This window comes from Camelus ferus, chromosome 1, assembly GCF_009834535.1.
Source record: "Camelus ferus isolate YT-003-E chromosome 1, BCGSAC_Cfer_1.0, whole genome shotgun sequence".
NCBI classification, from domain to species: domain Eukaryota; kingdom Metazoa; phylum Chordata; class Mammalia; order Artiodactyla; family Camelidae; genus Camelus; species Camelus ferus.
The window spans coordinates 98,414,532-98,440,302 of NC_045696.1; the positions used below are offsets into that span (position 1 = coordinate 98,414,532).

Here is a 25,771-nt window from a genome sequence, read left to right on the forward strand (position 1 = left end):
TAAAATAATAAATATCTGAAGGAAAGTGAAATATTTACTCTAAGTCAGATGTGTCTATTATTAACTGTGCTTGTTCTGAACATAATACCTGGCGCAAGTGCGGCAGTTTAAGTGCATAGAACAAGCAAAGGTTGGGCAGCAAGGCTTTTATTTATAATCTGAGTGGAGGTCTGGGAAGCAGGCAGTGCTTGGGTCAGTGTGTGTCTTGGCTTTTTAAAAAGAGCTGTTTATTATCAAAGCAGTTTGATTTATTAATTTTTTTGTCCCCTTCTCCCTCCTTTTGATTAAAAAGGGAAAAGATTGATGTAGAGGTTTTCCAAATCCACCATCATTGGATCTGTTAGAGCTATTAGAAGGTTCGGGGTTTGTTTGTTTTTCCTTTTTATGAGAAGACAAAAATTTTTTGATTAAAAATAGAAAACACAAGTAGATATTCTAAATAAGATCCTTTCAGGTCCTGGATTGATAAGAGAGACGAAGAGAAAAGGCTGTAATGTAGTGGATAGTTTAGATATAGGAAGGAATTAATATTTAAGATGAAATATATAATGAAAATAAGATTTTATAAAAATAAAATAGGGGAAATTGCTCAGCATTTAACATTTTGTTCTTTCTCCATTTGAAAATATATTGCTTACGTTATTGGTTTGTTCCTGGATAAAACCATTCACATTCTGGGAAATAATAGGCATATTAAGGTATGTTTATTCATTATATTTGCTCTCTGGACTGTTTCCTAACTTTTTCCCTGAGAAAATCCTCATTTATAATACTATTTTTGAAGAATCTGAGATGCAGACTTATGAGAACTTCTTTGTTTTTCCATTTTCTCCTGAGACTGATGTGATGAAAAGGGCATAGATTCCCTCCCCTTTAAATATGGAATAGTGAGGCAATTCCTTGGTATTTAATAATAAAAGAATGCACGTGTCACCATGAGTGATTTTCCAACTAAGACCTTGCAAAAATGTGTCCATTTATGTTCTTGGCTACCCTTTATCTCAATGGGAATGAAAAGATACACACTGTGACCCTATATGTAAATTCGGTATGATGTTATTGTTATTGAATATTTAAAATGATCTGTTATATTGTTATGGAGGTTGATCTTTAAACATATTTTTTAATTGAAACCCGATTTGGGAAATTTTAGTTTATTAGAAAAGTTCATTACCATTTTACTGCGTATGACTATCTGGTGGCTGTACTCTCATTTTGCAGTTTAAGTCCCAAATCCCGAAGTCTTGCTTCACTAATTCCATTGTTTCTAGTTATAGCAAAAGTGAGTCTTCATGGTTCATAGTCAGCAGTAAGACCTGCTAAGAGCCATTTTCTCCTTCTTGGCAACTGGTAACTGGCTTGTTCAAAGGTCAAAGTATGAGTTGCCTATGTGTTTATTTTCATATTGAAACAGACTTTCAAGTTGGGTGAAGAGCCAGGAAATATTTCTTTCTAGCAGGCACTGTGCCAGGTACCCAGATACCCGATAACTAAGGCCAAGTTCCCATCCATGAAGAACTCAATGCCTAGAGGTTGAGCCAGAGAAAAGTACAGATAAATCAGTGTGCTACGATGTGAGTGCAGAGGAAGCAGCTGCTGCTTGGGGCTGTGAGGAAGAGCTCCCAAAGGAGGTGATATGTAAACTGTCTTGAGGTCTGAGTTTTTGAAGTGGTTAAGGAAGTTGAGAACATTCCATGCAAAAATGAAAGTCTGGGCTATTCTGCAAGAATGAGAAGTAGTTTGTATGAGAATTGTAGAGCAGAAGGAACCAGAAATTATTTTTCATTTTCTGTCATGGCCAGAAATAAGGACAACAATAGTTTGGGTTTTTTTTTTTTCTTTCATGGAGAAAATGGGTAGGGTACTATCACATTTTGCCATTAAAAAACTAGCTCTAGTAGACTGTATGGATTGATGATTTGGGATAGCAGTTGTGCTGTGATCCTAGATAAGGGTGATAAGGATGGAGTGTCAGACAGTCGCTATGAAAATACACGTGGGACTCAGGAGACACTGGTGATCAATGGGGTGTGGGCCGTGCAGAAGAGGAGGAGACTCAGGTATGACATTTGGTTTGGGTAAAAGAGTGAGTGGTGATTTCCTGATTAAAATAGAGAATATGTGAGGAGGAGCAGATTTTGACCAGGCAATGAGTTTTTCTTTGGACTTGATGAAGACAACTTCTTATCATCTTCCTGAGGGAAAGGGAATGTGCTCTGAAGTCAGGGCCTTTTCTAAGAGCTCCTTTTCAAGCAAATTTCTTCACTTGAGTACTATTAGGAAAGAAAGAAAAGTGACAGTGACATTTGGAAAGACATATAAAGACATAAAGAGAGAAGACATGCTGCTCAATTTCATGAAGTCCTACTCCAAGGATTCACTAGGTTTGGAAGTTAAGGGCAGTGCAGATAATACTATCTCACAATGAGTAAAATTTTATTAAAATCCATAGGTGTAAGTAAGAATGTAGAAGATGCTTATTTGTTGAAGAAAGTGCATTTTCAGGCTCTCTTCTCTGGGATCTTCTGTCATTGTATAAGTCCCTAATGTAGTCTTAAACACATTGTTATAGTTAATTATAAAGGACTTGGACTGCATTTTAGAAATCATCGTATTTCTAGAACCTAACTATGTAGTTTTACACCTACTATGTAATTAGAACACAGTAGGACCTCAAAAGCATTTCGTCAGTGGAAATACCCATTAAGTAATGGATGGACTAATTACAAATTATAAGTATTAATTTTATGCTTGAAATAGAATAGCACATATATTATCAACACTTTTAAACTGTGCAGGTGGAACTTTCATACATGTAACTGCTATACATTATTGAGTTACTCTGTCACATCACACTGTTTATTTCCTTTATAATGTTTTTCACAATATGTAATTGATTATTTCTTTGTTTATGCATGTTTCCTCATTAAACTGTAGGCTCCATCAGAGAAGGGAGCCCATCTGTCTAACTTACCTCTATATCCTCAATGCATAGGATAGTACTTGCTCATAGTGCTCTGTATGTTTGCCTTTAGTGAAACAATTAATAGATTTTTAAAATCAAATGATATAGCCCTGTTAGGAAGAAACTGATGAGATCTCATTTGTAATAATAATAATAGATAAGTAGATACATAGTAGAATTGTTATGAATAAGGCCTTATCTATTTCCTTCCTAGAACAAAAGTAGTCATATTTAAACTCTCCTGGTTGCCAGGCACGGTACTGGCTCTTTTAATCCCATTTGTTTCTTGCAATTACTTGAAAGGTTAACTGTGAAGTTGGCATTATTTTATAGATAAAGAACCTGAGGCTCAGAATGGTTATATAACTTGCCCAAAGTCACACAGTTAAGTCAGGATTTGAATCCAAGTCCGTAAAGTGTCAAATGTGTGGCTTTTCTATTAAACCACAAAATGATATTCTTCATTGTAGTTAAATTTGGTTTTTCAAAGATGCAAAATATCACAAAATTTAAAAGCTGTTTGCAGAAATAAATGTATGTAATCTTAATGAAAATTAGAAAATGGAAGTATTCTTATTTGGCCTCAGAACAAATCTGTTGAATGATAGGATAGCCTTTGTACAGGTGTCTCAGCATGAAATATATTCCAAATTTGTGTTATTATGCCCTGCAGTAAACTATAGCAGGCCACAGCAAGAAAGGGTGTAAGATAATATACATGTCAAATATGAAAATAAGAAAAATAACATTTTCTTCCTCTATATCCCCATTTTTGACCCCAAAACATTGTGAAAGATTGTTCTCTTGAGACACAAGGGGAGTAATAAAACTAAATGTTTTCCTTTCTGTTTTCTATGGAAACTTAACCTTCTGCTTTCTGTGTGTACACAGACAAATAAATGTCACATTGCCAGAATTATTCCAAAGATTTATATTTCATATTTCAAATAAAGACATCTCCCTTTGGGCCAGTTTGTGTGGGTTTTTCCAGTGAGCAAGAGAAAAAAGAAGACTAAAACTAAAGTCAAAATTACCTTTGTGAAAAATGTATGTAATAAACATGCTCTTTCTCTATAAATCCTATAGAAATATCAAGAGAGCTTTTTCATAAATGAATAAAATGATCTTGAATTTCATATAGAATAATAAAGTTATCAATAGCCAAGAAGCTTGTAAAAAAAAGATGAAGAATAAGGAGAGACTTTCTTTGTAGATCCAGAGCATATTATTAAGCCATTACAATCAAATCAATAGTAGTCCATAGGAATAGGCAGATAGATCAGTGGGATGAAATAGAGAATCCAGAAATAGATAACAGGCATAAACGAGAATTCAGGTATCACAGAGGTAAGTCTTTTCACTGAGTGAGATTGCACAGGCACAAATGAGGTGGCAAAAGTGGCTTCCATGTCAAAAAATGTGTACAGAATTGTGCCCATTTCATATCATTGCCAAAAACACATCCCCGATAGATATAAAAACTAAACAGTAAATAATCTTAGAAAAAATCTTCGAGGCTATATACAAAATCTTGAAGTTAGAGAGCTCTCTACCAAGGCTAGAGCTTTTTAAACAATAAAGAAATTGTTTAGAATTTTTTTAAAAACTTGAAATATGAAACATTAGTAAAATCAATAGATAAATGATAGATTTTGGGGGGGGGAAATGTTTGCAAAACAGATGGCAGTCAAAGGATTAACTGTTTACAACATGACCTTAAGAATTCTCTAAAAAATTATACAAACCAATAGGAAAATTGGCAAAGAATATATGAAGTGGCAATTCAGAGAACAGAAAATCTAAATGGCCAAGAAACACGAAAAGATGGTTTACTTCACTACTAGTTAAGGACATGCAAAGTAATAATCAGATATTCTTGAATGCTTATCAGACTGGAAATATTTTAAGGCTGTGATACATATTGCCCACAATAATGCTGAAAAAAGTTCAAAATGTGAAAAATTTTAGGCCTTTTTGAGAAGGCAGTTTGGCAATATACATAAAAATGAAAAACATGCATAACTCTTTGATCAAACAGTCTTAAACCTGGGACACTCTTTTATAGAAACAAGAGAAGCAAAATGGATATAAAGGATTCTCTTTTTGAAGGTGGTAGAAAACTCAGTTGTGCACAATTTTTGGCATATGTTACATTCTGTACAGTCCTTTCATGGGATATCTTTTCAAAGTATATGAACTATAAAAATATTTTGATTGATGTATTAAAATTAAAATTAAACTACAGCTTCATTAATACTGAAGTTAGCTTAGTTTTAGCTTAGATATTTCTACTACAAACATTATGTTTAATCATCATAAAATCCAGTGAGATGGGCATTATTATGTTCAACTTAAAGATGAGAAACTAGAATCTCATAGAAATTAAATCTGTTTTGGCTTCCTGTTGTTATAAGCCAGTAATAAATCACCACAAATTTAGTGGCTTACATTTCTGTAGTTTGGAAGTCTCACTGGGCTAAAGTCAGGGTGTCAGCAGGGCTGTATTCCTTCTGGAAGCTCTAGGAAATAACGTTTCCTTGCCTTTCTCGCCTTCCAGAGGCCACCTGCATTGGTTTGCTTATAGCCCCTTCCTCTAGCTTCAGAGCAGCCATGTAGCACCTTCTGATCTCTTTCTCTGACTTTGACACTCCTGCCTCCTTGCAGTAAGATCCTTGTGATTACACTGGACTTACCCAGATAACCCAGGATAATCTTCCCAACTCAAGATGCTTAACTTATTCACATCAGCAAAGTTCCTTTTGCCATATAAGGTAATATATTCACAGGTTTTGAACATTAGAATGTGTACATCTTTGGGGAAGGACTTTTCTGCCTACCACAAAATCACTTTCTTAAAGTCGAACAGCAAATAGGTGGCAGATTTTTTTCCTCAAACTTTAGTAGTCTGTTTTTTGGGTGATGAAAATATTCTAAAATTTGATGATTATATCCATATTAGATTATATATGACTTTGTGACTATACTAAAAAGCACTTTGAAAGGCAAATGTTGTGGTATACAGATTATATCTCAATAAAGTTGTTTTAAAATCTAGTATTGTGATAGAGGAATAACAATAAGTAATTTTTAAGCATTTCGTGTGTGAAAAGCACAGTGTTAGTTATTAAATATTGCTGAACACTTATTACTTTGTCTGACCAGAGTAGTCACATTCTTCTGGAAAATCTTCCTTTACAACCATGTCAGATCAACTCCTCTTCCCTACCCACATGTTGGACACTACAGCTGAGCCGTCAAATGATCTGGTCCATAGTGCTCCATCTATAGATGAGAATGTTCTCCAAGATGGACAAATCAGTCTTTTGTCCAAGGCTTTTTCTGATTGGGACTAGAAGTAATGTTACCAAACCAAACTGAGATCCTTTCGCCAATGCACACTAACGCCAATCTATTGACATCAGGTTGTAGTGAAGTAAATTGCAGTGTTTATTGCTGGGTGCCAAGCACGGAGTACAGGCAGCTAATACTCAAAAGACCCAAACTCCCAGAAGGCTTTCAGGGAAAGGTTTTTAAAGACAGTGGGGAGAGGATTGCAGCATATGTGATCAGCTCATGGACATTCTTCTGATTGGTTGGTGGTGAAGTAATCAGGAGTCACCATTATCAACTTTCTGGTTCCAACTGGCTGGGGTCTATATGCAGTTAACTTCTTCTGCCTGGTAGAGGTTTCAGTATCTGCAAAATAGCTCAAAGATACTGCTCAGAATATTATCTATAGCCCCAGAAGAGGAAATAAAGGTCCTTGACTTTGTTTAATGGCTAAACTATTATTATTTTGTTGACGTGACTCTTTTCATCTGTTTCTGCATTTTCTCACTACTCTGATTAAATTTGTTCTTTGAAACTCAGGGAAGGTCTGGGAGGCTAAAGTTTTTCTACAAACAAGAGGCAGGCAGAGGACGTGGGGGGATCTGTCTCAGGAATGCCCCATAGGATCCTGCTCAATTACAACCCCCCATTTTTTATACTCCTCAATCTTTAGGGGGAACAGGTGTAGGACAAGAAGGGGAATAACATTTTGGAGACGGCTTAATCATAAACTTGGCAGAGAAACTCTGTTTGAGGGAGACTCTATTTCAGTAGGATCTTCTTGGTCCCTGATGAATTGCTTAAAAAAAAAAAAAAGTAAATCTGCAACTATCAGTGGCTGTTTTTCCTTCCTATGGTTCATGTCCCCTCCCAGCTATTTGCAGCAGGAAAGAATCAGAGCCACAAAAAAGGTGACAACAGTTAAAAGGGAGGAACTTCTATGTCTTCCAAATTCCAACTTCAAATGTCCATTGGGCCAACCGTATCTTTCCTGTTGCTCTAATATTATTTAAACTGATTAGAATTGGGTTTGATACTTGCAACAAAAATTCTGTCCTTACTTCCTTAGAGATTACTTGGAAAAAAAATATATATATAAAGGTTTGGAAAGTTAAATAGAAATCTAAACCAGAATACAAAACATGAGATAGAGTTGGTGATGAAAGAAAATGTGAAAACAAGAATCTGTAATTAAATTCCAAATGAGCAATATGTACAACCAGTTTTATGGATTCAGATAAATAGACAGTGGTTTGGGTGATCTGAAAAGAGTTCCTGGAGGAAAAAGATCAAGACTAGAATTAGACCTTGAAAAGTAGATACGTTGAATTTTTCTGTTAGGGTCACCCATGCCACCTTGTTTAAATGAATTTCCTTTGGAGAGAGATCTAAGAAAGATCCTGCAGAGGCAGATAAGACATGTCCTGAACGGGGAAGGGGAAGGGAGGCAACTCTATGACTATAGCAAGATTTTATTCAAAGGCTAATATTTTGGGGCATATTAGTTGTTATAGGAATAATGTCCCATTTACCTTTTTTTTCCCCTAAGTCATGTAATGAAAATGACAAAATTAGACTTTTAATAAAATCACTGAAACTTTAAAGCTGATGGAAGATTAGTGGAATATTATCAGAATCAAGTGAGGCTGGATTCTGGTCAATGTTGCAGAGGATCTTAGTTTTTTTGTTTTGTTTTGTTTTGTTTTGTTTTTAAATAATCAGTCTAAGCTCCACTAACTGTTAAGAACATATATAGCACTCAGTCTACAGTGGGTGGCTTTGATGTCTCACTTTATTTTGAACCCTAGTTTTGACTCTTGAAACTTTATTGCAAAACATGGAAAGAACTGACAAAATGACCTTAAAACCTGGCTAGTTTTCCATAATTAATTTCTTCTGGATCCCCCCTTTTTAACACATATCCCTGAGATAGTCATTTTTATAAACTGTGAAATCCCATGAGTAAGACCGTAATCTTGCTCACTTCATCAGTAAATTGAAGTGGTCCTTAAGAGCCTTTCATCAAGTTGGTTTTTTTTTTTTATTATTAAAGAAAGAGGAAAAAATGTTTCTAACACTGAGAATTATCTTAATCTGGCTTTCCCAAAGGAAATGCCACCGATATCCTGAAAAATATAATTCCTTTCATTTCTTCTGACTAACATGTAACTCTGAGAAATACAGTAGAACTGTAGAATATTAGAGCAGAAGGAGATGTGTCTGACAATGTATAATCCAGTATACCTCTTTAACAATGCCCACACTGAGATCAAGAGAATCTGTGAGTTTGCCAAGGGAGGACTGAACCACACTTTAATTCCCAGGGAAAGGAATCTTTAGATGACACCATGTTCCTTTTCTTGAAAACTATCATTAAAATATTGCTTAATTCAAAGTATTTCGGAGAAATTTTATCATGTTCATTTTGTTTCAGCCACTACATAATCCATAATTGGTCAAAAGTTGGAAGCATTGTTTTTTGTTTTTTTAACTTGGTATCTTCTAAAATGTTCCTAGGGAATAAGAATTACGTTAAAGTTTCATGAAACATGATTTGCAAAACTCTTGGATGACAAACTTAAAAAACTACAGTAAAATTTAGGGGATTTCTTAAAGAGATGCAGTCTAGAAGCCACAATACAAAACATAAACATATTAGACAATATTAAGACTATCTGGGTAAAGATCAAGCTCAATAGTTAAATGATAAATTTGGAAAATATATACTTTATATCAAAGTTGATATTATCAGCAGGAATTATTATGTCTGGCCCAGACAGAACAAAATAGGGGTTACATCTCTTTCATGCTTCCTTTTAGCAGAGAGGGAGCTAGAATCCCCAGGCTGGTCCAGCCCAGTCACTGGAAACTTCTTAGTCCATTGCCCTATGATGATTTATAAGTATACATTTATTCTGAAGTCCCTTTATCCCATGATTACTTACAAATGTAATTTTCTGAGCATCATGAAGTAAAAAACACTGGAAAGCCCTGGTCTAATATAAAAAGAGGACTTGTATATCATGAAAAAGTCAAACAGCCCAATAGAAAAATGAGTATAAAAGACTATTCACAAAATTGCATATCCAACTTGCCAGTGTAAAAGACTCCATATTTCTATAGTAACCATGGAAATGCAAGTTGAAGTAGAAGCTAGATATCTGTTTACACCCACAAGGCAGGCAAAAATTTAAGAGTACAGTAAAGTCTATTGCAGGCAGGGAGGCAAAGAGAAGACAATTCTCACTCATTGCTGGTGATTAGGTAAAAAATTTCAGCGCATCTTGGAAAAATGATCTGGCAATATCTCTTAAGCATAAAAGTATACATTTATTTTGAAACAATAATTTTACTCTTGGAAACACATTCCATAATATAAAACCACCTGCATTGATATTTATACTCACACACACATACTCAAGAATGCTTATGTACTATTATGTATTATTCTTCATAATAAAAATCAGGAACCAATATGAACAGATAAGCGTGTTATTAATAGAGAAATTCTTAGTTCAGTGTAAAAATTAACTTGAAATATGATAAACATTTTTGTAAGAGTTTTATATCTTAGAAAAGACTCTTCATTGTTTTTTTTAAGAGGCAAAGTTCTTTTTTTTTAAATTTTATTTTATTGAGTTATAGTCAGTTTACAATGTTGTCTCAATTTCCAGTGTAGAGCACAATTTTTCAGTCATACATGAACATATGTATATTCATTGTCACATTATTTTTCACTGTGAGCTACCACAAGATCTTGTATATATTTCCCTGTGCTATACAGTATAATCTTGTTTATCTATTCTGTATATACCTGTCAGTATCTACAAATTTCTAACTCCCAGTCTGTCCCTTCCCACCCTCCTCCCCCTGGTAACCACAACTTTGTATTCTATGTCTATGAGTCTGTTTCTATTTTATGTTTAAGTTCATTTGTCGTCTTCTTCTTCTCCTTCTTCTCCTCCTCCTCCTTCTTCTCCTTCTTCTCCTCCTTCTCCTCTTCCTTCTTCTCCTCCCCCTCCTCCCCCTCCCTTCTCCTTTTTTTTTTCCTAAGATTCTACATATGTGCGATATCACATGGTATTTTTCTTTCTCTTTCTGGCTTACTTCACTTAGAATAACAGTCTCCAGGGATATCCATATTGCTGCAAATGGCATTATGTTGTCGTTTTTATGGCTGAATAGTATTCCATTCTATAAATATACCACATTTCTTTTTCTAGTCATCTGTCAATGGACATTGAGGCTGTTTCATTGTCTTGGCTATTGTAAATAGTGCTGCTATGAACATTGGGGTGCAGGTGTCTTTGTGGAGTAGGGTTCCTTCTGGATATATGCCCAGGAGTGGGATTACTGGATCATATGTTAAGTCTGTTCCTAGAAGAGGCAGAGTTCTTGTTTATTTTTGTGACAAAGGAAAGACTCATTTAGAATGAGTAATGAGAGCTTTTATCAAATGCCAGCAATCTACAATAATGCTTATTTTTATATATCCAACATTATTGATTTTCTCATATTTATAGGAATAGCTTTCAGATGTAATATTTAATTTTGAGTCATAACATTTTCATTTACATAATTACATTTTGGGAGAGAATATAACTTGCCTTCTTTTTTATCTAAAGAGAATATATTTTTATCTTTGTCCAGGTCACCTAGCTAACGCTGGTACCATGATGGACCTGTCTGGCTGAAGTTGGAGCCTTGAAGGGGATGCAGCTGCTATGGGAAATGCCAGTCAAGACAGAGAGGTAGGGGAGAAATTTCCTAGGTTTTCCTTTCATCTCTCCTTCCAACCTCCTTTAAAAATCTTTAATGTGCTAACCCTAGCCAGATATGCAGTCTGTAGAAATGGTTTATAGCATATCTGTTTGTAGTAGAAAAATACTGAAAATACCCCATGTTTCTACTAATACTAGAAGGTGTAAATGAATACTGCATAACAGTGATATGAATGAACTATAGCTAAACATAATATGCATAAATCTCAGTCAAAAATAAGGCAGAAATTTATCAGTGAAAACCTAATAATCATACATATTACTAAAAACTAAAGAGTATCTTATTAAAGGAAATAAATATATATGGCAAAAGTGGTAAAATGCTATGGAGGAAATAAGGGAGTAATACATTGAAAATTCAGAGAGTGGTTATTTATGAAGGAACTGAAAAATGGGTAGGATCAGAGAGGAGCTCTCAGGAATCTTCAAAATGTTGGTAAAATTTTATTTCCTAAACTGAGTAAGATGTGAGTATTCATTGTATATGGCACTTTATACCTTACACACATTTTATTAGTACTTGTTTTTAATTTCTCAATGTTTGGTAGCAATAATAAAAATTACAACACTAGTAACAGAAGTAAAGCAAATGAACAAAGAGACCATGGAGAAAAACAGTGGACCACCATCCCTGAGGAAGCATATTAGAAAAGCTCAAGAAACTCATAACTGGAAAGGTGATAACTACCATGAATCACAAATAGAATAAACACAAAATTTTAAAAGAAGACATCTAAATCATTAAGAGTGGGAGAGGGAAGCAAGGAAATATAGAGTAATTTTTTTTCTTTTTTAAATTTTTTTGTTCTCGGTAGGATGGGTTTGGGATTATATTACTATCTGTTTAATACAAACAGTTATAGTAATGGGTTAATAGACTTACAAAAAAGGGTAATCACAAGCCAAAAACTTATAAGGGAGTCATAAAAACTAAATAAAATCCATGATAATACAAAGGGAAAATTACCAAACCACAAAAGGAAGAAGAAACGAACAAAGAGAAAATACCAAATCAACTGCAAAAATAAGTTCAAAATGGTAATAAACACACATCTATCATTAATTAATGTAAATGTTAATGGACTAAATGCTCCAGTCAAAAGACACAGAGTGGCAGACTGGATAATAAAGTAAGAACCTTCAATATGCTGCATACAAGAGACCCACTTTAGGGAGAAGGACACATATAGATTGAGAGTGAAAGGATGGAAAAGGATATTCCATGCAAATGGAAAAGCCAAAAAACCAGGTATAGCAGTACTGATTTCAGACAAAATAGACTTTAAAACAAAGGCCATAAAGAAAGATAAAGAAGGACATTTTATAATGATTAAAGGAGTAATACAAGATGAGGATATTATACTCCTTAATATATATGCACCCGATATAGGAGCACCTAAGTACATAAAATAATTACTAACAAAGATAAAGGGGGAAATTGATGGGAATACAATCATTGTCAGAGATTTTAACACCGCATTACATCACTAGACAGATCTTCCAGACAGAAAATAAACAAGGCAACAGAGAAATTAAATGATACAATAGAAAAATTAGATTTGGTGGCTATTTTCAGAGCATTACACCCCCCAAAAATAGGATATACATTCTTTTCAAGTGCATGTGGAACATTTTCTAGGATTTTTTTTTAACATTTTTTATTGATTTATAATCATTTTACAATGTTGTGTCAAATTCCAGTGTTCAGCACAATTTTTCAGTTATTCATGGACATATACACACTCATTGTCACATTTTTTTCTCTGTGAGTTATCATAACATTTTGTGTATATTTCCCTGTGCTATACAGTGTAGTCTGTTCTACAATTTTGAAATCCCAGTCTATCCCTTCCTACCCTCCACCCCCCTGGTAACCACAAGTCTGTATTCTCTGTCTGTGAGTCTATTTCTGTCCTTTATTTACGCTTTGTTTTTGTTTGTTTGTTTTTGTTTTTGTTTTTTAGATTCCACATATGAGCGATCTCATATGGTATTTTTCTTTCTCTTTCTGGCTTACTTCACTTAGAATGACATTCTCCAGGAGCATCCATGTTGCTGCAAATGGCATTATGTTGTCGGTTTTTATGGCTGAGTAGTATTCCACTGTATAAATATACCACTACTTCTTTATCCAGTCACCTGTTGATGGACATTTAGGCTGTTTCCATGTTTTGGCTATTGTAAATAGTGCTGCTATGAACATTGGGGTGCAGGTGTCATCCTGAAGTAGATTTCCTTCTGGATACAAGCCCAGGAGTGGGATTCCTGGGTCATATGGTAAGTCTATTCCTAGTCTTTTGAGGAATCGCCACACTGTTTTCCATAGTGGCTGCACCAAACTGCATTCCCACCAGCAGTGTAGGAGGGTTCCCCTTTCTCCACAGCCTCTCCAGCATTTGTCATTTGTGGATTTTTGAATGATGGCCATTCTGACTGGTGTGAGGTGAAACCTCATTGTAGTTTTGATTTGCATTTCTCTGATAATTAGTGATATTGAGCATTTTTTCATGTGCTTTTTGATCATTTGTATGTCTTCCTTAGAGAATTGCTTGTTTAGGTCTTCTGCCCATTTTTGGATTGGGTTGTTTATTTTTTTCTTATTGAGTCGTATGAGCTGCTTATATATTCTGGAGATCAAGCCTTTGTCGGTTTCATTTGCAAAAATTTTCTCCCATTCCGTAGGTTTTCTTCTTGTTTTATTTCTGGTTTCCTTTGCTGTGCAGAAGCTTGTAAGTTTCATTAGGTCCCATTTGTTTATTCTTGCTTTTATTTCTTCTAGGAGAAAATTTTTGAGATGTATGTCAGATAATGTTTTGCCTATGTTTTCCTCTAGGAGGTTTATTGTATCTTGTCTTATGTTTAAGTCTTTAATTGATTTTTGTATATGGTGTAAGGGAGTGTTCTAGCTTCATTGTTTTACATGTTGCTGTCCAGTTTTCCCAACACCATTTGCTGAAGAGACTGTCTTTATTCCAATGTATATTCTTGCCTCCTTTGTCAAAGATGAGTTGACCAAAAGTTTGTGGGTTCATTTCTGGGCTCTCTATTCTGTTCCATTGGTCTATATGTCTGTTTTGGTACCAATACCATGCTGTCTTGATGACTGTAGCTCTATAGTATTGTCTGAAGTCTGGGAGAATTATTCCTCCAGCCTCTTTCTTTCTCTTCAGTAATGCTTTGGCAATTCTAGGTCTTTGATGGTTCCATATGAATTTTATTATGATTTGTTCTAGTTCTGTGAAATATGTCCTGGGTAATTGGATAGGGATTGCATTAAATCTGTAGATTGCCTTGGGCAGTGTGACCATTTTAACAATATTGATTCTTCCAATCCAAGAGCATGGAATATCTTTCCATTTTTTAAAGTCTTCTTTAATTTCCTTCATCAATGGTTTATAGTTTTCTGTGTATAATTCTTTCACCTCCTTGGTTAGATTTATTCCCAGATATTTTATTACTTTGGGTGCTATTTTAAAGGGGATTGTTTCTTTACTTTCTTCTTCTGTTGATTTATCGTTAGTGTAAAGAAATGCAACTGATTTTTGAACGTTAATTTTGTGACCTGCTACCTTGCTGAATTCTTCAATCAGCTCTAGTAGCTTTTGTGTGGACCTTTTAGGGTTTTCTATATATAGTAACATGTCATCAGCATATAATGACACTTTTACCTCTTCTTTTCCAATTTGGATCCCTTTTATTTCTTTCTCTTGCCTGACTGCTGTGGCTAGGACTTCCAGGACTATGTTGAATAGGAGTGGTGATAGTGGGCATCCTTGTCTTGTCCCAGATTTTAGTGGGAAGCTTTTGAGTTTTTCACCGTTGAGTACTATGCTGGCTGTAGGTCTGTCATATATAGCTTTTATTATGTTGAGATATGTTCCCTCTATACCCACTTTGGCGAGAGTTTTTATCATAAATGGGTGTTGAATTTTATCAAATGCTTTTTCTGCATCGATTGAGATGATCATGTGGTTTTTGTCCTTTCTCTTGTTGATGTGATGTATTACACTGATTGATTTGCGTATGTTGAACCAGCCTTGTGTCCCTGGGATGAACCCCACTTGGTCATGATGTATAATCTTTTTTATGTGTTGTTGGATTCTATTTGCTAAAATTTTGGTGAGGATTTTGGCGTCTATGTTCATCAGTGATATTGGCCTATAATTCTCTTTTTTTTTGTAGTGTCTTTGCCTGGTTTTGGTATCAGGGTGATGGTGGCTTCATAGAATGAGTTTGGGAGTATTCCCTCCTTTTCAATCATCTGGAAGAGTTTGAGAAGGACTGGTATGAGTTCTTCTTTGTATGTTTGGTAGAATTCCCCGGTGAAGCTGTCCGGTCCTGGACTTCTTTTGTAGGGAGGTTTTTAATTGCTATTTCTATTTCCTTTCTAGTGATCGGATTGTTCAAGTGTTCAGATTCTTCTTGATTCAGTTTTGGTGGACAGTATGTTTCCAGAAACTTGTCCATCTCCTCTAGGTTATCCAGTTTGGTTCCATATAGTTTTTCATAATATTCTCGTATGATATTCTGTATTTCTATTTTGTTTGTTGTAATTTCTCCATTTTCCTTTCTTATTTTGCTAATTTGTGCTCTCTCTTTTTTCTTCTTTGTGAGTTTGGCCAGAGGTTTGTCGATTTTATTTACTTTTTCAAAAAACCAGCTTTTGGTTTGGTTGATTTTTTCTATGGTCTTGTTAATCTCTATTGTATTTAATTCCTCTCTGATCTTTATTATTTCCTTCCTTCTGCTGCTTTTTGGGGCTTTTTGTTCTTCTTTTTCTAATTCATTCAGGTGGTGGGTTAAATTGTTTATTTGAGATTGTTCTTCTTTTTTGAGGAAGGCCTGTATTGCTATAAACTTCCCTCTTAGCACTGCCTTTGCTGTGTCCCATAGGTTTTGAGTGGTTGTGCTTTCATTATCATTTGTCTCAAGGTATTTTTTAATTTCAGCTTTGATTTCCTCATTGATCCATTGTTTTTTCAATAACATATTGTTTAATCTCCATGCTTTCCTTTTTTTCTCCTTTGTTTCTCTGTTGTTGATTTCCAGTTTCATGGCATTGTGGTCAGTAAAGATGCTTGAGATAATTTCTATCTTCTTAAAATTGTTGAGGTTTCTTTTGTGCCCAAGTACATGATCAATCCTGGAAAATGTTCCATGTGCACTTGAAAAGAATGTATATCCTATTTTTGGGGGGTGTAATGCTCTGAAAATATCCACCAAATCTAGTTTTTCTATTGTAGTATTTAATTTCTCTGTTGCCTTGTTTATTTTCTGTCTGGAAGGTCTGTCTAGTGATGTTAATGCAGTGTTAAAATCTCCAACTATGATTGTATTCCCATCAATATCCCCCTTTATCTCTGTTAGTAATTCTTGTATGTACTTAGGTGCTCCTATATTGGGTGCATATATATTAACGAGTGTAATATCCTCATCTTGTATCACTCCTTTAATCATTATAAAATGTCCTTCTTTATCTTTCTTTATGGCCTTTGTTTTAAAGTCTATTTTGTCTGAAATCAGTACTGCAACACCTGCTTTTTTGGCTTTTCCATTTGCATGGAGTATCCTTTTCCATCCTTTCGCTCTCAATCTATATGTGTCCTTCTCCCTAAAGTGGGTCTCTTGTATGCAGCATATTGAAGGTTCTTGCTTTATTATCCAGTCTGCCACTCTGTGTCTTTTGACTGGAGCATTTAGTCCATTAACATTTACAGTAATTAATGATAGATGTGTGTTTATTGCCATTTTGAACTTATCTTTGCAGTTGAATTGGTATATCCTCTTTGTTCCTTTCTTCTTCCTTTTGTGGTTTGGTAATTTTCCTTTGTATTATCATGGATTTTATTTAATTTTTGTGACTCCTTTGTAAATTTTTGGCTTGTGGTTACCCTTTTTTGTAAATCTGTCAACCCATTACTATAACTGTTTTTATTAAACTGATAGTAACATGATCTCAAACCCATCCTACTGTTAAAAAAATTTAAAAAAGAAAGAAAAAAATATTCTATACTTCCCTGCCTCCCTCTCCCACTCTCAGTGATTGTATGTCTTCTTTCATAATTTCATGTTTACTTTATTTGTAATTCATGAGTTATCACCTTTCCAGTTGTGTGTTTCTCATTTCTGTAGCATCCTGCTGCTTTTCTATTTAGAATAGCCCTTTCAATATTTCTTTTAGCATGGGTTTAGTGTTGCTAAACTCCTGCAGCTTTTTTTTGTCTGTGAAACTCTTTATTTCTCCTTCTATCCTCAAGGATAGCCTTGCTGGATAAAGGATCCTAGGCTGCATTTTTTTTTCATTCAGGGCTTTGAATATATCTTGCCACTCCCTTCTGGCCTGTAGTGTTTGTGTAGAGAAATCAGCTGAGAGCCTTATGGGGGTTCCCTTGTAACTTACTCTTTGCTTTTCTCTTGCTGCCTTTAGAATCATTTCTTTATCCTTGACTCTGGCCATCTTGATTATGATATGTCTTGGTGTGGGTCTATTTGGGTTCTTCCTGTTTGGGACCCTCTGAGCTTCCTGTACTTGGATATCTGATTCCTTCTTTAAGTTTGGGAAGTTTTCAGTCATGATTTCTTCAAAAACCTTTTCATTCTAGGATTGATCATGTACTTGGGCACAAAAGAAGCCTCAACAATTTTAAGAAGATAGAAATTATCTCAAGCATCTTTACTGACCAGAATGCCAAGAATGAAGTGATATTTGTATTCACAGCTTTTCACTTTTCTCCTCAGCTTTCCTTTTCCTCCATTCATAAATTCAGTCATGAAAACTAATACTTAAGTGCAAAGCCAAACTGGTTCTTTAAAAATGGATCAGACAGAAAATGCACAAATGACTAAGACAAATAAGCCTGGAAAAGTGGAAAGTGAATCTTAAAAATTTTAAATCCAAGTACTCTGATTTAATTAAAAGTGGTAAGCTCCAGCCAGTGACTGAAAATTACATCAACATGTCCCCTGAGTTTTAATGAAGCAAAGAAGACCTCTAATCCCTGCAGAAAGGGCAAGTAACAGGGAATATTTTCTGAACAACATGCTCTGTCCTTGGATAACACTGTAGAAATATTGCCCCCTTGTCATGGATTCCACATCGCTATTTTTACAGGAAATAGGATTAAAATGACTGCTGGCCAACCACATGGCTCATGTAAATTCATTTCAGCTCAAGATGACTAGTTATTACAATAAAATTTTATTCTGTATATAAGCAGAGGAAATTTCTTTTCTTCTATAATTACTTTTAGGCACTTAAGGATGGCAAATTTCAATTATAAAAGGAAGAGTTAACCATTTCTTTTTCATTTGGAAGTATGCTATCATTTGAGTAGTATTTTACTAAATAAATGAAGATACATGTGCGCACTCTATGTGGAGACAAACAGATTCTATGTGAAACATTTCAAAGAGTACTTTTGAGACGTGAATTATTGTGCTCACTGCATAATGTGCTGTTTTGCCACAGAGTAAGATAGTTATCTTCTCTACAGGATGCCAGTTAGGGACAATAGAAACTTTACATTGCTTTGAATTATCTGTTGAAAAATGTTTTTTTTTTTAATAATAGGTAGAAATTATCCAAATGAATAAAAATTTGTTATAAATAAGGATATAAATAATGATGTTTCAATTTCAGCACTGCTAGAGTAGAATTGTTGTTCCTGATATAATTTCCGTTGGTTTTTGCAGTTGGAAATATAGACCATGAGTATATTCCTTTAAACTGTTTAATTTTTTTTTTTTTTACTGAGTTTATTTGAAGAGCTGAAATGCAAAGAGAGTTTTAGGATCTGGATTCTTTGAGATGTCTAACTAAGAGCAGTCAGTGAACTTTTGGGTAAATTCTAGAAAGGGCATTGAACCTGTGTCTTAACGGAAGTAGTCTGTTATCAAATGGTTAGGCTTTTTATCAATGCTTTGCTTTCATGTGAGGTGGTTTTTCAAGCCATGTGAGGAATAGCACTGATATCTAACTGTATTTCATTACCAAATTAGCAAATATTAAATATAAACTTTAAAGCATTTAAAGCCAATTTTCTAATGAAGCCATCCCCTATTAGGGAAAGACAAAAACAAAACACTGACACCTAATATATTTCAAACAAAATTAGCAATTATTAAAACTTTGGGGGGATGATCAAAAGGAAAATCTAGAAATATAAGAAAAGCTTTAAGTCATAAAGAGGGAAGTAGAAACAAATTAAGGATTTAAACATAGAGAAATGCTTAAGCAGACTTTTGCATAGCTAATTGTGATGAAATAGGAAGCCATATAAATGAAGTTTATGAAAAACTTGGAAAAACATGGAACATGTTTTTTAGAACATGGAAAAAATCTATATAGAACATGGAAAAAATCTAAGTGATAAAAATAGCTAAAGTATCTATGCAATAAAAACCCATGTCCTCCCCCCAAATAATAATAAATAGGAAGGAATATCAATAAAAATTAATGCAGTAGGAGTTGTCTCTAGATGATGGAAGTATGCATGATTGGTTTTTCAACTTTTCTGTATTTTCTAGGTTTTTTAGAATGGGAATGTGTTACTTTTATAATACAACAATCTATTAAACTTTTTAGAAAGAAAAATCGAAATCAACAATATGTTAAAACAGCATAGAAAATTTCCAAAAATTTTTATGTTATATCGGGTATAATGTGATTTTTAAGTGATGAGCTACTGAATATATTCAAGTGACAATGTTTATTTTCTATATTTAGATGATATCTTTTTCCCTGTTGATGGTGTCTTTTTCCCTGTTGGATGGTGAACTATTTTTTCTCTGACAGCATTTAGTATGCACTTACCAGAAATGCAGAAGTGGTTAATGGTGATCCTATCTATAAACCATCCAGTTGATCCAGAGTACACTAGAAACTTAAGAGCCCCATGATGTGAGAATTTGTTTGTCAGTTTAACTAGTGACAGTTTTTTAAGCTATGGTTTTATTTTATAAAATAGATGTTTGCTTTCATGTTCACAAAATGTTCTGGGATAGGTTTCAGATATTAGATTTCCCTTATAACTAAGAATGGCAACTCAAATTCAAAGTTAGGAAATTGTTCTCTTTTATGTTCCAAATGACACTAAAGTTCACTCTGAGTGAACATGATGATCTACTTCTATCTATAATTCTTCAAAGCTATGCTTCTTTGTTCTTTTACTGATATTTTCTATGTAAGCAGGCAGGTCCCACAGGTTGATAAATTGTCTTTAAACTTTTTGATGGGGAAATAGGAAGAACAAGAAATAGTTGTTAATGGAGGAGGGAGAAAGAAGAAAGCATTTTAGTAAGTACACTGCAATAAAAGATAAAGGATCACATTCAAATTATATGTAATTTTGAGACATTTCTTCTTAGCTTGGTGGAAAGGATGGCAGGTAAACTAAATTTTAGATTAAATAGAAGTTCAAGTGTCAATGTATTTAAGAAGGATCAACAAGATTCATTTGAACCAAATTAGGTTTGACTCTGGGATGGACTAAGAAGTATATATTGTTTTCAATAAACAAATAGTTTTGTGAGTTAACTCTGTGTGTAGCATGTTAATTACAAGTGGTAATAATGTTTAACTAAGGTCAGTATTAAGATGAGCTTCAAAATCATGAGAATCTAACAAAATAACCGTGGTGGAAGGAGGTAGAATAACAATTATTGAGAATTATATTCTTTGTAGAATTGTGGAGAAAGTAAATTTAGGATTGTGAATAAGAAGGCAACTAAGAGTTGAAAGGGATCTCTTTCAAGGATTATAGAAATAGTGCCGTTGACATGAGTAAAGAGCTCCCCTGGTTTCTATTTATCATGTTTAAGTCTGAACCAAGAAAATATATTGGGACATTATTTTTCTTAGTCTTTTCTTCTTTTTATCATTCATTAAATCTTACTTACTAAGTTCTGTTTCACCCAAACGTGTCCTTAAAATACAATTTTTATATAACCTCCTCCTGGATGGGTTGGTCTAAGATCCACTTGAAAGGCTTCTTAACTTTCCTACATTGACCACTTGAAATTTTTCAGTTTGTAATGGCATTTTGCTTGAAAGTGTGACAAAAATCATTTGAGTTTGATAAATCTTTCTTAAAAGTTAGATATGGATATACAGTATCCTTGAACACCATGGGTTTGAATTGCATGGGTCTACTTATATGTGAATTTTTTTCAATAAATATGTACTACTATACTGCATGATCTGAGGTTTGTTGAATCTGTAGATGTGGAACTGCAGCTATGGAACACTGAAGTTGCATGCGGAGTTTTGACTGCTTGGAGTGCCCCAACACCCTCATTGTTCAAGAGTTAACTGTAGTTGCATGTTATTCATTTGTATTTTAGTGTCAATTCATTAAATCAGATAATATCCAATTTTTAAGAACTTTTAGAATGGAATTTAATAAGCATACAGCAAAGTGCAGAGATCTTAAATGTATAGTTTGTTAATCTTTTTCAATGTGTATAGGTGAATTTTAAGGCTATATATTTCCTTCTAAGCACTGCTTTGGCTGCTTTCCACACATCTTAATTTATTGTATTTTTATTATTCATTTCAAAGTTGCCAATACAACTTATTTTTTGATTCAAGATTAAACGTGTGTCACTCAATTTTCAAACATTTAGAGAACATTTTAGTTATCTTTTTCTTGTTAATTTCTAGTTTAATTCTGCTGTAGCCAGGGAAATGCCCTGTATAATTTCAATCTTTTGAAATTTGTTGGAAGTTTCAACAAAATTTGCTTTATGGCCCAGAAAGTTATTTATTTTAATGAATATTCTATGTGCATTGAAAAGAATGTGTTTTTTCCAGTTTTGAAAAGCATGTTACTAAAACATATATTCCTACTGACTTCTTTCCCTCTTTGTGACAATTATTTTGTGTGTTATTTTTATTTACAATATTAATTTCAAGTGTAAGACATAGTAGATTCAATATTTTTATAGATTATACTCCATTTAAATTTATTACAAAACAATCGCTATATTTTCCTGTCCAGTACAATATATCCTTATTGCTATGATAACAATTTTGTAAATCATTTCCATTGAAATAATGTAAAGATAAGTTAATGTTTCCTTTAACATGGTTAATTTATAAACCTCTTCACTTAGCAGTACAGAGATTTTAAATATTTATATTTAAAATTTATTTAAACTTGTATTTAATATAAATATTTATATTTAAAATTTAAATATTTATATGTAAAAACAAAACACACCTGACCAGGGATAAACAGATCAATATTTAATTACATCGATATCTACATCTTTAAACATGTTTTTAGCCTATTTAGAATGTACATCTCTGGTTATGCAAATTATTTTTTTATTAAATACAAAGAGTCAAATGTGCTGTTGGAACCCTGCTCTTACCCCCTTTGCATCTTAGTATTTTAGTATATTACAGCCTAACTTCTAACTGCCTGTTGGCTTTCCTTGGCTTCTGGAGACTCCTATGTTCACTTGCAAATCAAGCCAAAAGGCCTTGGATTTAGTGACTCCCAGAAATACCCCTTAACTGATGATTGATGGGAATTGTTATATAAATACCACTGTTTTCTTGCCCACTGCTGAGATAACTCAGAGCCCGTTGCTCCCCATTGGATTTCAGTCTTCTACTGTGATTAAGCTCTAGTGGTTTCCTTAGTGTTAACTAGCTTGGTAACAAACACTACTTTTTGCCCTTTCTTCACTGTCTTAGTTCCCTTGTCCCTGCTAGTGGTTTCCTGGGGTCAACTCCAAAATAAACTACTTGCACTACCTTGTTAAGGAATCTGCTTATGGCAGAATTTACTAAGCTACTTAACTAAGATATTTACTAAGATATTTATGGCAAAAAAACTAAGATATTTTGTTACAGAAGTGGATCAAGGAAGCAGATTCTTAAGATAGGAATTTGGAATTAAATATTTAGCAGCCACATGGCAAAAAGGAACCCATTGTTGGTGATAAAGGATGATGTTAAACCCTGGCTTGTTAAAACAGCATAATTATTAAATAATTGTGACAAAATACTAAGTCTCTCATCTATAGTGAATTAAGATGGGGTACAAGAGAAAGAAAGTTCATTGGTTGTGCAATATCTTTAGCATTTGAGTGATTTGGGGCAATGTGATTAGGGACTGTGGTGTTAATTGTTGTTAAATGCCATCACTGTTTTGAAGGAAGAAAATGACAAGTTCAAATCAGTCAGTTAACTCAGGGCATGGTATCTCCTGTAGTTGATAAGCAGACTGTGCTTAAGATTAGTGATTATGACAGTGACAAAGTTACAAATTAAGGTGAATTCCAAACCCATCAACTGCCTATGTAAGGTAGAACTGAGGCCATGTGACCTGAGATAGGTTTGTTGCTGGATGAGCTTGAAGTGGACCCTGTAGCTTAGTGAAAAAGGCTCTCGCACCCAGAGAAATTCCTCTTGCTAGAGGATAACAGCTTTCCCTTGCCTCAAAACCATGTATAGCCCATGCCTGAGGTGGATATACTGCAAGCGATGCTGTAAACAGCCAGTAAGAAACTGAGAGTGGCCAATAACCATGTGAGTGAAATTAGCAGTGGATCCTTTGGTCCAAGTTGAGCCCCCAGATTTCTGAATTTCTGGCCAATGTCTTATCCAACATCGTAAGACACACTGAACCAGAAGTTCCCATCTAAGCTACTCCCAGACTCTTGACCCACAGTGACTCTGAGATAATAAATATTTGTTAGTTTGTGGGTAATTTGTTACACAGCAGTAGACAACTAATGTAGTGGGTGAGCAAAATGCTGCAGTGGAAATATCATGATCCATTGCCCAACTTCCAGATGTGAGCCAGTTCTCTGGCCCAGGGCCCATCATTTGAAGGGAAGGTCAGTTAGCCATGTAAGACACAGCAGGGCTTCCAGTTCTTCTGTAAAGATATTTACGGACATTTACCAGAGGAACTATACATTGGGGGAAGGGAAATACCTAGATTTTTAAAGAGCTGTTGAATACAGGGTCTGAACTGACACCAGTGGATCCAAAATTATCTCATGGCAATCCTGGTAGAATAAGGAAGTAGGAAGGCCCAGTAATAAAGACCCAAGTCTGTTTCATAATGCACCCAATATGGCCCTATGGCCTTATACTGTGTTCATTTCCTCATTATCTAAGTGCCTAATTGAGATAGATATACTTAGCACCTGGGGAAAAAAAAACAAAACCAAACCTCTAGTGTTGTATTCCTGACTTGTGGAGTAAGAACCGTAATAATAGGAAAGGCCAGCTGGAAGTCCCTGAAAGCGACGTTAGGATTAAGCAATCCTAAACTCATGCTGAGTAGAATGGCAGGTACTACTGCCAGCCTCAGTGACTTCAAGGATACAGTGATGGTGATCCCAACCGCTGCTTAATGGACCTGCACACTTCCTGAAAAAACCAGACTCAATTAGCTTGTGGCAGGTGATAGCAGACTATTGTAAACGTAACCTAGTGGTAGCCTCACTTGTAGCTGCTGAGTTGAGCATAGTTCTTTACTAGACAAATCAACGCAAACTCTGTCACTGGGCATGTACCTATTCATCCTCTAAACACATGCTATCAGTCCCCATGAGAAACTCCTGTTTCAGAAGCAGTTCACATTCATAGTCCATGGACAGCAGTACCTATTTACCATCTTGCCTCTGGGCTGTGTTAATTCTCCTGCTCTCCATCATAGTAGAGTTTGAAGGGATGATCATCTGGACATTCCACAGAAATCATACTGTCCAGTATACTGCTGACATCAGATTAATCAGATCTGATAACCAGGAACTTGTAAGTTACCTGGATGGGTGTTAGAGTATGGGAGAAAATCCAGTAGAGTCAAGGGCCTAACAATCTGAGTAAGGTTTTAGGGATCAAGTGATCTGGGTCATGCTGAGACATATCTTCCAAGGTAAAGGATAAGTTAAACTTTGGACCTCCTATCACTAAGAAAGAAATATAGTATTTAGTAGGTCCCTTTAGATTTTGAAGAGAACACATACCACTTCATTCTGCTCCAACTGTCTGAGTGACTAAGAAGACTGCTATTTTTGAGTGAATTCCAGAACAAAAGAGGGTTATGGTGGGTTTAGGCTGCCTTGCTGCTTGGATCATATGCCCTGGCATATGCCATGCTGTGGAGTAGATAAGGATGTTACATGGAGTCTCTTTAAACCCCAGTGCAAGAGTCATGCATCCCTTTTCCAGACTTTTGACCACTATCCTGGCCATTCATCAGTGCCATGAGTCCATGGATATCCCTAACTCAACCACTTCTCTCTTTGCATAAATACTAGTTGTATTGCTGATATCCATAGTATGCAATGATGCTATGTGGAATTTCCTCCAGCTTCAAGAGAAGAGTCATGGCCCTCACTTCTTGGGTTCTGGGTTCAAGACCCTGCCGTCTGCAGCACAGAAATATTTACAGCTGAAAAATAACTTCTAGAATGTCACTGTTCCCTGACCGTAGGACAGGAAGCTCCTGATCATAAGACACCACATAGCTATGCAGCCAGAGATGCCCATCACAAGATAAAAATGTTTTTATCCACCAAGTCATACACTCACGCAGCAACAGCAACAACTCATTGTGTGATAGAAGTGACATGTTCACAATGAGGCTCAAAAAAGTCTGAAGGGCATAAGTAATTGACACAAACAGGGGACTAGGTCCCCATATCATGTCTTTATTGATGCAACCCTTAT

The 25,771-nt window shown here is 34.9% G+C and overlaps 1 long non-coding RNA gene across 2 annotated transcripts in view; it reads left to right on the plus strand.

The window, feature by feature from the left end:
* LOC116665806 overlaps positions 1-25,771 on the plus strand; it is a 239,542-nt gene that overhangs the window by 173,456 nt on the left and 40,315 nt on the right. Inside the window, exons 2-3 of one of the 2 annotated variants that reach the window (XR_004322506.1) lie at positions 10,946-11,046; positions 17,679-18,145. This is a non-coding gene — a long non-coding RNA (uncharacterized LOC116665806). Of the gene's footprint in view, positions 1-10,945; positions 11,047-17,678; positions 18,146-25,771 lie in introns of those variants that run through there. The other variant, XR_004322504.1, reaches the window with a different exon arrangement.